General features: G+C 38.2%; 1 protein-coding gene across 2 annotated transcripts in view; it reads left to right on the top strand.

Annotated features, from left to right (window-relative positions):
• The window catches only part of PIK3R1 (phosphoinositide-3-kinase regulatory subunit 1), a 60,776-nt gene that overhangs the window by 13,567 nt on the left and 34,423 nt on the right, over window positions 1-12,786 (top strand). The gene's annotated exons all lie outside the window — the stretch shown is intronic.

Consider the following 12,786-nt stretch of genomic DNA (forward strand, 5'->3'; position numbering starts at 1 on the left):
CATTCTTTGTTTGATATTTTTTGCACTGTTTGTAATATAACTGTTCCCTTGGGAGAAACATCAGAAAATGTCATCATTGACATTTTGAAGCAAGTTATTTTGGGTACTTTGAAGTCAAAACTGTACAGATGCTTGAGCATGATTTAGAATATATTCTTACCAGTCCAAATCGACTCCATCGTTCGGAAGCCAGAGTAGTGTTGGCTAGTCATTAGCCTACGTAAGCAATTTTCTTATGGAGAGAAAGATTTAGGAAGGCCTTTTGTTTTAGTGCAAGGGGGTTCTGAGAAGAAAGGGGGCTTTAGTGGTCCTTGTAATCTGGCCTAATTGGTAATAGAGAAGGTGTTAAGGAACTCACATTCAAAAAAAAAAAAAGTAGCAAAAACTTCCTCCCACATGTCCATAAATAAAGGACCCTTTTTTACTCAGTGAGGAGTCCTTAAGGGCACAGAAAGATGGATGTCTGAATTCTCTTTGCTCTGCTGTATTTATAATTTATTACCCTAAGTCGGAAAATTAGCTTGCATTCCCCACTTGTTTTCATGTTTTTCTAACTTCCTCTTGGGTCATACGTGGTCCTGACAATTCCAAAACCCTTCTGGTAGTGTGTGTAAGCTGCAACCGACCCATGCAAAATGAGAGATTTTCACAACCCTGTTATTATCAGGACACTTTTGGCAGGTTATATTAAGTCAATGGTTTAACGGTATTTACTACAGAGTGACTGGCATGAAGTCTCACTTCTTTTGAACTGTCTTCTGGCTTTTGGAAGAATTCTGACTTTCTGCTTAGAGGAACATTTTGTGCACATAACTTGTATGTAATACTAATCGTTGTTTTGGACTTGTCTCATAGTGACAGTTAGAAGTCTCATATCTTACCTGTTAAAACTTTTACTGAAAAGGGTAGTGGGCTGTGGGTGCCTTCCCCAGTGATTTAAGATGTAGGAATTTGAGTTGCATGTACAGTTTAGCAAAAAAAAAAAAAAAAAAAAGGGGAAGACAGTTACCAACTGTTATGCTTTTTCTCCAGATGTTTCCTCTAAGACAAATAGCTAGAGTTGTATTATGACACAGTAAGAACAGGCCAATAAGATGAGAGTGGTGATGGGTTTTTTGCTTTTCATTGTCTGCTTCTTCTAAATAGCCAGTCAATCAAATGTGGTAAGTTGTCTGGTAGCTTAGAAGGAACATGCTCATGCTTGTTAATGTGAGCTGCTTTCTTTTAAGCAGAGTATTAAAATGTTTTATTAGAAATCTCTTTGGGTGCGAACTACAAATACATATATTTTAAAGTACTGATGTTCTTAAAAATATTGTGCATGGTTGGGGTTTTTTTTATTTACTAAAGAGACTTCATACAAGAAGCAGCAGGTTCCTATTCTACATTCTCTTAAATTAGTGCCAAAACCCATTTTGACTTTAGAAGCAACAGGATCAGACCTCTAGTCAAGGTTTAGCAGCATTGGGACAAATACTACTATTCTTATTCTCATTTCTCAGGCAAAATTCCCATTGCCTCTTGGGCTTGGAGCACAAACACTAGCCCTGTTCTAAAGAGACAGCAGTATACCAGATTGCATATAATATGAATGTGCATGAAGTACTATGTGATAAATACTGATATGAAGAACAGTGTCTTGGCTGTCCTTTTGCAAATTTCTAAGATACAGAAGGGAGATGCTGTTGGGATCATCTTTTCTGAGGTCTTGGGCTAATGCACAAAATGGAATTTAAGTTGGTAATTTCTGTATCGAGCTTGTAGCTTCTAGACAGATTTAGTGTTACTAATTAGTCCAAACTCCTCTCTTTAGTACATAGTTAATGTAAATGACTTAAGTTTTTAGCCATTGTATGTGCATGCTCAGGGACATGGTTTAGTGGTTGATAGGAATGGTTGGACTCTATGATCCTAGACGTCTTTTCCAACCTTGTGATTCTGTGATAATATAGTAAGAATTGCTAATTTACTAATGGAAATATCTTCACTTGGGGGGGGGGCATACTTTTAATTGTATCTGACAGTATAGAATTTTCACCATGTTATTTTCTTCTGTTGTATTCAGTCCTCTTCACTAATGCCTGTGAAAATTTGCTCCACCCTGTTAGATACTTTGGCAAAGCTGTTTTTTTCTTAAGGGTGCCTGCTTGGGAAATGGAAAGTGACAGTAATGACGGTTTCTTATGACTGAGGAAATGAAATTGTGACAATTTTAATTGCATATTCTCTTATTGTAACAAGTTATTACATTTACAATAAATACAGTTTTATTACTTTAATGCATGTACACATGTGGTGAATTACATGCTATGGTAGAGGAACATTAAGATTGCAAAATTATGCATCTAAAACTCTTGTATATGTAGTTATACCTTCTTGTAGTGTATGCCATCTGATAGAGTTTTTAATTACATAGTTGCGTGATCCATTTTCTGGCTAACCATTGCTTTGTTCAATGTCGAGGTTTTCGCTGAATGAGAATTGCTTCATTCTCATTGTTTAGGCTGTGGTCATAAGCCATCTTCACAGCCTTCAGTCTCTTTGGCAACAGGTTTCTTCATTGCCTCTTGTGCTCCTTCCAGTGACGTGGCTGATAACAGCTTCCTAGATCATCATGTTCACAAATACCAAGTCATCTTCAGGGTACCATTGTGAGCAAAGGTAGTGTGATAATTCCTGTGAGCAATGAGAAAGAACAGAAAGACAGTTTTAAGATAGTTTAAGGTTAATATCAGTAATACAGAGTTCACGTGGAAAAACACTTCAAAAGGTTGAATTGGGGTCAGAACTCTAACTTATAGAACTCTTAAAGCTAGCACTTAAATGTTCATCAAAATAACTAAAACCAGGAGCCAGAGCTGCCTTAAGTTTGACAAGTGTAAGGCTTTATCTGTCAGAAGGAGCTCACTCCACGGCTGGCTTCAGTTAAGTGCCTACTGAGTGTCCGAGACAGTTTCTTGCAGAACAGATCTTCCTGGGATACCTGTGCCTGCATTATCGAGCTTCGCGAGCTGAAATACATATTTAAGCACCAAAGCTGAAGAATTATTAGGGTGAGAGCACAGACTGAACAGATGTGGTGACATAATTTAGTGCTGTCTCACTTGTTTCCCAATTCTGAGAATTCAAAGTTTTTTATATATGTAGAGTATGTTTTGCGATAGAAATATGTATTTCAGGGATGTAGAATCATAGAATGGTTTGGGTTAGATGGGACTTCAAAACTCATCTCATTCCAAAACCCGTGCCACGGGCAGGGACACCTTCCACTGGATCAGGTTGTTTGAAGTCTCATCCAACCTAGTCTTTAACATCTCCCCAGGGATGGGGCATCTGCTACTTCTCTGGGCAACCTGTGCCAGTGCATCAACACTCTAGTAGTAAAAAAATTCTTCCTGATATCTAAACTAAACCTCCCCTCTGTCGGTTTAAAATCATTATGCCTCATCCTATCACTTCACTCGCTGATGAAGAGTGCCTCCGCAGCTTTCTTGTAGGACCTCTTTTGAGTACTGGAAGGCTGGTGTAAAGTCTCCCTGGAGCCTTCTCTAGGCTGAGCAAGAGCAATTCACACAGCCTGTTCTATGGGAGGTGTTCTAGCCCTCCAGTCATCTTTGTAGCCCTCCTCTGGGCTCACTCTAACAGATCCATGTCTTTCCTGTGTTGAGGACTCCAGAACCAAACACGGTACTCCGTGTGAGATCTCCTAAAAGAAGATTAGGGGGCGCAGAATCACCTCCCTCAACCTGCTGGTTACACTTCTTCTGGTGCAGCCCAAGATGTGATTTGCTTTCTGGGCTGCAAGCACTTGTTGCCATCTTGTGTTGATCTTCTTATCCACCAACATCCCCAAGTCCTTCTCTTTAGGGCTGCTCTAAATCCATTCAGCACCCAGCCTGTAGCTGTGCTTGGGCTTGCCCAACCCAGGTGCAGGGCCTTGCAGTTGGTCTTGATGCTGCTATCTTTATTCTGCAATGCTAAAACCACAACCTTATTTAATTACGAGGTGTGTCAGTGTGACTTCATCCCAGTGTGAGAGACAGTGTTTTTCCCTGGAGTACTCTGTTGTTAGCGTCCTACACTAGTTTTCTCTTTTGCAGAATACTGGTTTAGAAAGTGGAAATCAAGGCAGCTTCGGTGTGGATGATAGATGAGTAAAGGAGGAGATACAAAAACTACTCTTGACACCTGAAATGGTTATGCATTAACGTTGCAGACACAGTAGGACATGGGAAGGATGTTCTGCCATGGAGGAATCTGTGCTGTCTTACACCAGGCCTCTATGCCAAGTTGGAAAATACGCTTATTTCTTATGAAGTTGTGCACACAACCTTTGCCTGTTTACATTTTTCTTATTTTGTATCTTCTAGATATTGATACGGAAATGGCAGGGTTATTGGGTTTGTATGTGCTAACCAGGTGCAGGACTCTGAAGAACCATGGCATTTGATATTTGAAAACCAAGACTGTACGAATGCATGCTCCTGTGAAAACTCCAAATTGCGAAAATTGTTTGTAGTGGGCTAAAGAAGCATTTTACAGATTACGTGCAAGTACATACATGTGTGTTTCATTATTTGATTGCCTTAGAAGACTGGTGTTTAAGTTGGCAGATCTAGTTATTAAAAGCAAAGCACATTGGCTGGCAGGATTACAGAATAGCAAACGGAGGGAGACCAGATGCTGATAGAGAGAACATGTAATATACAGAAAGCATGGAGAAGCTTTAAAGCCAGCAGGAAAATGTAGGCTTAAATGTGGTTCTAATTTGTTCTGTTGGACTCAAGTTGATAGCCATGCAGAAGTAAAAGCATGAATTTATCTCAGTTCAATATGGATTTGATGTTTCAGACAATATAAAGTTTTTTGTCATGTTAAGTATGATTTGGTCACCTATCTGCAGCCTGTCAGAAATCCTTAGTCCAAGTTTATTTTTCCTGACTGAAATATTAATAATATAAAGAACAACTTGCTTTGAAGCTTTACAAAGCACTGTCAGATCATTTCGTTCTTTATCTTGATCAACCTGATGAAAGACTACAGTATTGCCTCCCAATATAGGTTAAATTTCTACATGTAATTTGGTGATATGTAATTTCTAGCTGTTTTGAGGCAAATAAACCAAAACAAAACCAAACCAAGTTTGGAATTAAGGTGTCCTTCTAGGTTTTGGAAGCAGCAGCCAAACAAATATATGTGACTGGAGAGGTTGACACCTGTGGCCTAGAATATTCACTTGATCCTTTGCATTATTTATTCCTAGCTGAATGTCATTAGAATAGCTGGCCCTCTTGCTCTGTCCCCTAAGACTTCTCAGTTTGAGATCAAGTTTTGAAATGTGGGAAGCTGATTGGTGGAAAGCTGACTGTTCTAGTGAAACACAAGAAAAAGAGAAGCAGAAGGGCTGGCTCCCCTGAGAGATGAAGAAATGTGCTGTTTTGGAAAAAAAAAAACAAACGAACAAACCAACGGACAAAAAGCATTTCATTTAAGACAAGACTTAGATTCAGATAACTGCTCATACTGATCTCTCTGAAGGAGACTGTTAGAGGTACATTTACCATGAAATAGTAGAACCCTTTTGGAGGTGGCAGGCTTGTGTTTGGCAATTCTGAGTTGTGCAAGAACCATGTACCTGGAGGTAATGTAGCAGAGTTACTTACATGAGTTACACCAGCTGTCTACTGCATTTACTGGTTTTGAACAACTTTATCTTGTAAAAGTCTCAGAAGAATTCTCTGGGGATGCCATAGCTATGGTAATTAGTATACATTTCTCCAGCTTCATGCACAAGTTTGGAAGGGTAAAATTAGAAGGAAACTTAGGTAGAAAGATGCTTGTTCCGATGTAGCAGGCTGTTCATGTGAACTACTCTCAAAAACAAGGAGTCATGAGCCTGTTTGAAAAATCAGGTCACTTTAAAATTAATGCATTCCTTTTCCTTCTGTTCTCGACAGGGAACTGGTTTTCTGGAATGATTCCTCATATGGGAGTTGAGACATCCTTTCCCTTCTGGACATGGTCTACATTTAAATAAATCAATAAATTCCCTTAAAAAAGGTAAAATGAAACGAGAAAGAGGTGTTCCCTTCTGGTAGGGTCAAATAAAGGTAGCTCTGGTTCTTTCTTTTGGCAAGATGACCAAGGGATTTCTCTGGAGCACAAATACAAAAACACACGTGAGACTTTGTTTTTTTTTTTTCCTTTTCCTCAGTAAGGTAGCAGGAAAACAACAAGGATATACCTGGCCTTTTGACAGAATAGCAGCCAATTCCCAGTCCTTGCTGGCCAGTATGGAAGAAGGCTTGCTCCTTCCAGGTAGCAGCTTTTCAGTCTCACAAACCTCCACCCGTTTTTTAGTGAGTGATAGCTGGAAAACCTTTTCACATGGTCGATCACATCTTGTGCAAATTAGGAATGTATTTTTACTCCTTTACTGCATCTTATAGTCAACATTCTGAAACAACTGAGTGATTGTAGCTTTAAGCCCTGTTTATACCTATGTGGAAATAGAGAATAGAAGTATAGCTATATAGTGCCATTATATTCTCAGATGTGAATAGGTTAGTTAGAAAACCAGCTAACTCTCTTGACAGGAGCAGAATGGTACAAAAAGTGTTCTGGGTTTTTTTTAGTGTGTATGATCTGTAGAAGCTCTGTACAGTTGCAGCACTTAAGTATTCAACAGATCAAAAGATTCAACAGATTCTTGGCACGCTAATTTTTACCCTCAGTACTCTCCTAATTTCAGAGACAATCACTTAAGCACTGATCCTTCTCTCCACAAATTTTCTACAGGGAGGTGAGAGAATGTCCACAGCCCATTTACCTGTGCTGGAATAAGCCAGCAGCCTGGTGGCAGAGCCAAGGAAGGAAAGCAAAAGGTCAAAGTACTGCTTCACCTTTAGAGTCTTTGTAGAGGACATAAAGAGCTCCTGCCTCCCTGCCTGCTTTACTGGAAGAGAAGCTTTCGTTTGGTCCATCCGAGTCAAAAATAACAGGGGACATGTTGCCAATTTTTAACCGGATGTGTGTATTTTATGAGTTTGCACAGCCTCTCTGCATTTTAGCCTTTCCAGGACTGCTTACAAAATATGTTCTGCAGTTATTTCAACCTCTTCTGCTTCTCCTTGCTCCTTCACAATGCACTGCTTGTTTTCAAGATGGACATTTTGCTTTGCTTTAGACCTGTTAAACTCTGTAACACTGAAGATATTGCTTGGAGGTTGCAAAAGGATTTCTCCAAGTTGAAGTGCTTAGAATAATGTTTGGATTTTCTTAAAGAGAGGTTTTGCCTCTTGCTTTTAGTCTCTCTACAAACTAATATTCCCAACGTAGACTGAAATCCTATTTCATACTTCTTTACCCTGAATTCAGGTAATCTTTGGCTTGCAAAAAGTGATGTAGAAACATATCCATTTTTTCATGCTAGCTTTTCATTAACACCATCTTTGCTTTTATTTTCAATTCTTTTTTTACATTTCCTGTGAACAGATTTTGCGCTATATGAATTTCTGCAACTCAGTGTGCTAGACAGTACACAAAATAAGATCTTTGTCCGGTCTCAGCCAGCCTATTGATACCCTTACTGTTTTCAACAGGTCCATGAAATTCATTCACTGCTTTAACCACCGAGGTCTAAATTGAACGTACTTCAGCTGTGGACTGTGAATAAAAAGTGGCTTATGGAAGAGAGGTCTTTAAGTTCATGCATTTTGTATTGTATCTTGATAGTGTGAAATACATTGGAATGAGAAATCAGAGTTGACGTTACTATGCAGAGAAATCTCAACAGGTGTCTGATACGGGTCAGAAAATCTTGATGCATACAGACTGAGAGTTTTCTTCTTCTTCTGAAATTAAAGATGATGGTGGGATTAGCTTTCTGTAGATCCATTTCAGGAATTTCCTAATAATTATGTTGTTTCTGTATCTGTGTCAGATCAGCCCATGGTTTAATGACTGCGAGGATTAACCCAGTTTTACTTTCTTACAAGATTGCATTTCAGCATTTCTGTATTTCTCTTACTGCAGCTACAGCCCTAAGCTTTTTGCTTTTTCCTCTTTTTTTTTTTTTTTTTTTCCTTTTTAAGAGGAAGAAAAAGGTTTGCCTTGAAATATATTAGTTTCCAGCATAAAATACCCTTCTGATGCTGGATTGCTGTTGACATTGTCTGCATATTTTTTTTTCTGGGTGACTGCTATACACTCATTTTTAACTTTCTTTGTGCTTGTAACTGTTTCCCGTAATCCTCAAAAGATGAAGTAGTTGTTTTGGCTTTTATCTATCAGCAGCTTCTGCCAGTATTTTATGTAAATCTTCCAAATCTAGACAACTTGACTTCTCAAGCACAGTAATACACACTATCTTTTTCTTGCAGGGCTAAAGAGCTTACTTATTCTTTCCCTCTAGATTGCTTGCCTCTGAATAGTTCAAGGAGGATTTGTTGCACTTTTTCCCCCATTAGTTTCTCCACAGCAAAAACATAGCAAAACAAAGTATTCTTTCAGAGCAAAACAACATGCTGTCCTTAATTTTTATGGATTATGATTATTGAATAAATAGAGAATGCCTTAAGATATTCTTCTCAAGTGGAGTTGTTATCACAAACGAGTAATGGCCTTGCATAAGAAACAGCCTCATGGTACCAAAAAAGAGGAAACAACAGTAAGGAACGGGGGTCTTTTAAAGGTGGGACAGGTCATTCTGGAGGGACCATTCCCAGTATCTCGGTGAACATCAATCCTGCAGTCCTGTCTCGGTCAGAAAAAACAGAAGCTGTTGGAGCACCATTATTAACCGTCACCATGGTTATGTGGAAAGGGAATTGAGGCTGGTTAGTGCCAAACTATTCAGAACAAAATACATGTCACTGCCTTTAGGTAAAATAGTTCTAGTGCAGGAATTCATTGTTTAATTATTATTAACTTGCATATAAGCTCTTTAAAACAAATTACGCTTTTACTAGTTTCACTGCTCCTTTTATTAAAAAGAAAGTCTAGAGTGCAGAAGTTAATAGAATATCATGGCTTTAATATCCTTGGGAAAGATGAGATAGCGTTTGTGGTAGGACAGCTGGCATCAATTCTAAGCAATCACTTGGTCCATCATAAGACCAATAAGGGAGGTTTTGTTTGTAAATAACTATCACAAGTTTGTTCTAATTTTCATGAGGGCTTCTAGATTCTACTACTGCAATCTGGATGTTTAATGACAATAGTAACCTATGCACTTAGCTAATATATTTTTCAGAAGCCTTACAATTTTTTCCTCAGAACAGGGCTGCTTATTTCTCTAATTTTGTTAATGCTATCTGCAAGTAGTTGCAGCCATTTAAAATCGGAAATACGGTTCTAGTTTGAAAAGGAGTGTTGCAAAAGCTCACCCATAGAGGGAAGCAGAATACTGTCTTTACAACAGTCTTGACTACAAGCTGCTTTTAAAAATCATCTGTGCTTCAGTTGAAGCCAACAAAGAACATCTGTTGTCTTATTTATAGCTCCTGTTTCTAAGAAGCGTATTCTGTAGCAGATGAGAAAAGTGCCTGACAGCTCGTAATTTATAAAGTTACTGAGGTTTAATCTGATAGAATATTATGTACAGAATTCCTTCCTAGGACAGACAGTATCACTTCCCTTTCAACAGATGATAGAAATAGGGCTTTATGAATCGTTAAATTAGTAAGTATGAAACATGGTTAGCAGCCACTATTAAAAGTATTAAACTATTACAAAGGAATATAATGCTTTACACTAAATTGCTTGGTGGTCTTATTTTTCTTCTTATTTGTGCAGCTAAACTTTCCTCAAGCCAGACACTGTCGTCTTTTTTTTCTGCCTCTCCACACTTTCATTTTGTCTTAGAGGGATTCTTTGTTGATTAAGGCAGCAGCTCTGTGGCAAGTGTTCATTTTTCTGTCAGAGAACGATAAAGAGACCCCAGATTTCTTTCAGGAGAATTGGTACACTAGGAAGTGTGACTACGTATATGAAATCAGAGCTTTGTTGTATATAGTTCTTTCATGTATTGTTTATAGATTTTTCTTGTACTAGTTTGTGTTTGCCTGGGCTCGTTTCCCCTCTGTTCCCATTGTTGCCCCTTATTCTCTTGAGCATCAAGAGCACCAAGGGTGCAGCTGATACAACTTTATAAATGGGGGTGAAGAGAGGATTCAGTTCTCCTCCCCTTCAAACTTCCTGCATAATCACCATGCACGTGATATTTTATCAATCACATCCTTGCTTACATACATGTACTGATAAACCTGGAAGGTATCTAGGGAAAGTATTTGCCACGTCTCTGTTACAGCATTGGCTTATATGGGTGACTGTCTTTTTTGATGTGTTTTCTGTAGCTAAGATAAAATGAAATAACATTAAGTTTTTGTTCCAACCCTCCTACGTTCAGATGGTTGGACTATGAATGGCCCAGTCATAATATACGTATATTTTTATTACATACCACATATATTGTAACAAGTTGTGTACATTTTTCCACAAAAGTGAGTTTGAAAGCTGCTTTTCCAGCTTATAGGTCTTTCAAGTTTTCGGTACCTAGCTCGCGCAGAGGATTCTGGAGGTGCTGGCTTTGCATTTTAGGCAGCACATGGGCACTGACTGGAGTTCAGACTGTCATGCTGATGAGAACTCAATCAGTCATCATACTTGGGAATAAGCCTCTTCGAATAGTTCTTTGCCACTCTGTATTGCTGAAATAGAATAGTAGCAGAAATATAGGTGATTTAAAAAGCTGTTTGAAGTCCAGAAGCATATTAACACAGTGCTGTTTGTCAGTGAGGGTTAAATGTTGTCATTGAGATGCCCTAGAAAGGATATACTGCTTTGTTCGAGGTATTTCTCCATTGAAAATGAAGAAAAAGAGGAGTGACAGCTGATGCAATAAACCATTTTTACAGTATAGTAAATATATAGATATATGGCATATATCTGTATTTCCCTCTGTAGCTAAAATATTCAGCATACCATTAACAGAGAATATCTGAATGAACTTGTCACTTCATCCTCTAGTTCATCCAACCCGTACTGACCAGTGAAAGAAGTAGACTGTGCTGGCTGCATAGTATTGAAGGATTTTAGAATTGACAGTATTTCCATCCAGCTTCACAGTTATACTCCAGTCATGTACGGTCACGAGCAGGCTTCATTTCACTATTCCCTTTTATAGCTCTGGGGTCATTCGTATTGCAGTAAATCTTGACTTGCAGACATCTTTCTGCCTTCATAAAAATGGGCTTCTTGTGAGCCTGGGGGCTGATAGTGTTGGTGGGCTAGACCATTCCTTTTTCTAGTACTGGGATAGTCTTCACCTCTCTTCATTTCTCCTGGATCTAGTCTCCTATGTCTGCTAAGGTGTCTGTGGTATTCTGAGTCCATAGTCTGCCTGTTTGACAACATCTGATAAAAATAAAAGACAAGTATTAGTAGACAGACATTAAGCCACTTGTAACGATGTGTCATGTTTACTGAAGCTTAAATAACTTCCGTATTTTTACATTAAAAATGCTGTATTTTAAAATCTTTCTAGTGAAAGGAGTACTGGAGAAAGTGGTTGAAACCTGAGCAAGCTCTTACTCCTGGTGTTTTCAGTGATGCTTTCAGCCTCTAAAAGAATTTAACTACAGCCAAACTAAATCATCTCATGTCAGTGGGGTCTAGGGAGAGGTATTTCTCTCTTCCAGCAGTTACAGCTGAATTTACTTTCTTTTACAGCCCTTGATTTATCTGTGACACACAGTGACATCAACTTCTTGGTCTTCACTCTCACCTCACCTTCTTGTCTTCCTTTCATTCTTGCCCAGTGAAAACTTTTGGTAATAGCAGCTGGGCTGCTCTGAACACTCTGTTTCCCCATTCTTTTGAAAAATGCCATTAGGATATCTAAACTACAAATTTTAAGGCAAGGTTATGGTCCACAGATGTCTCTGGTATTTATTCGTATGTGAAATTCAGCCATTATGAATCCTTATTGAAATTAAGATGCTCTTTCAAGGAAGATGGGTGACAGTAGTGGGACATTTTTTAAATTCCATTTCCCAATACCTAGTACAGTGCATAACTTCTGAAATAACATTTCAATCAAGAAAGCGAGCTCCCATGGTTCGAAATTTTCCATAGCAGGCATGGGTATGAACTTTGTGGAAATCACTCCCTTGTCCACAACATGTCATGTATATACATGTATATACATGTATATATATGTATATATATATACCACTGTATTTTAGGTGCTTGATAACCATTGTTTCTTCATAGTTTACTGGGTAATCTTGCTGAAGGCATTATCACAGCTTGCTTGACAATTACCCTTACTTTTGCATTTCTTGTTCTGCCTTAATTAATATGCTTGTGTTTAATATAGTTTATTTCAGTACTGGTCGAACAATTCATGTTTGGATATACTGTATTACTTCCAAACAAGGTTATATGTTAATGTCTGAGTCCATAATTCACTGTTAGTGGATACAGTTACGTGCATAAAGAGTATACCTGCATACACTTAAGCCAGTTATGATCATCCTAAGACCTAAGTTCTCAGACGTTAGATTTTCATGTAGAGCTGTGCTGTTATCAAATGCAGTATGTATGCACAAGTTTAAATGCCATTTCTAAAACAAAGAACGTGGATGGTGTAAGCTTAACTAAAACCTAAATTCAAGTAAAGTTAGTATATAGTTCCTCTAAAATATTTAGAAATAAACTTTCTGTGGTGTGTGTTGTTACATTTTAAGTTATAGTCTTTTTATATAGTTTCATTTTTCATTCATC

This window comes from Cuculus canorus, chromosome Z (genome assembly GCF_017976375.1).
Source record: "Cuculus canorus isolate bCucCan1 chromosome Z, bCucCan1.pri, whole genome shotgun sequence".
NCBI lineage: Eukaryota > Metazoa > Chordata > Aves > Cuculiformes > Cuculidae > Cuculus > Cuculus canorus.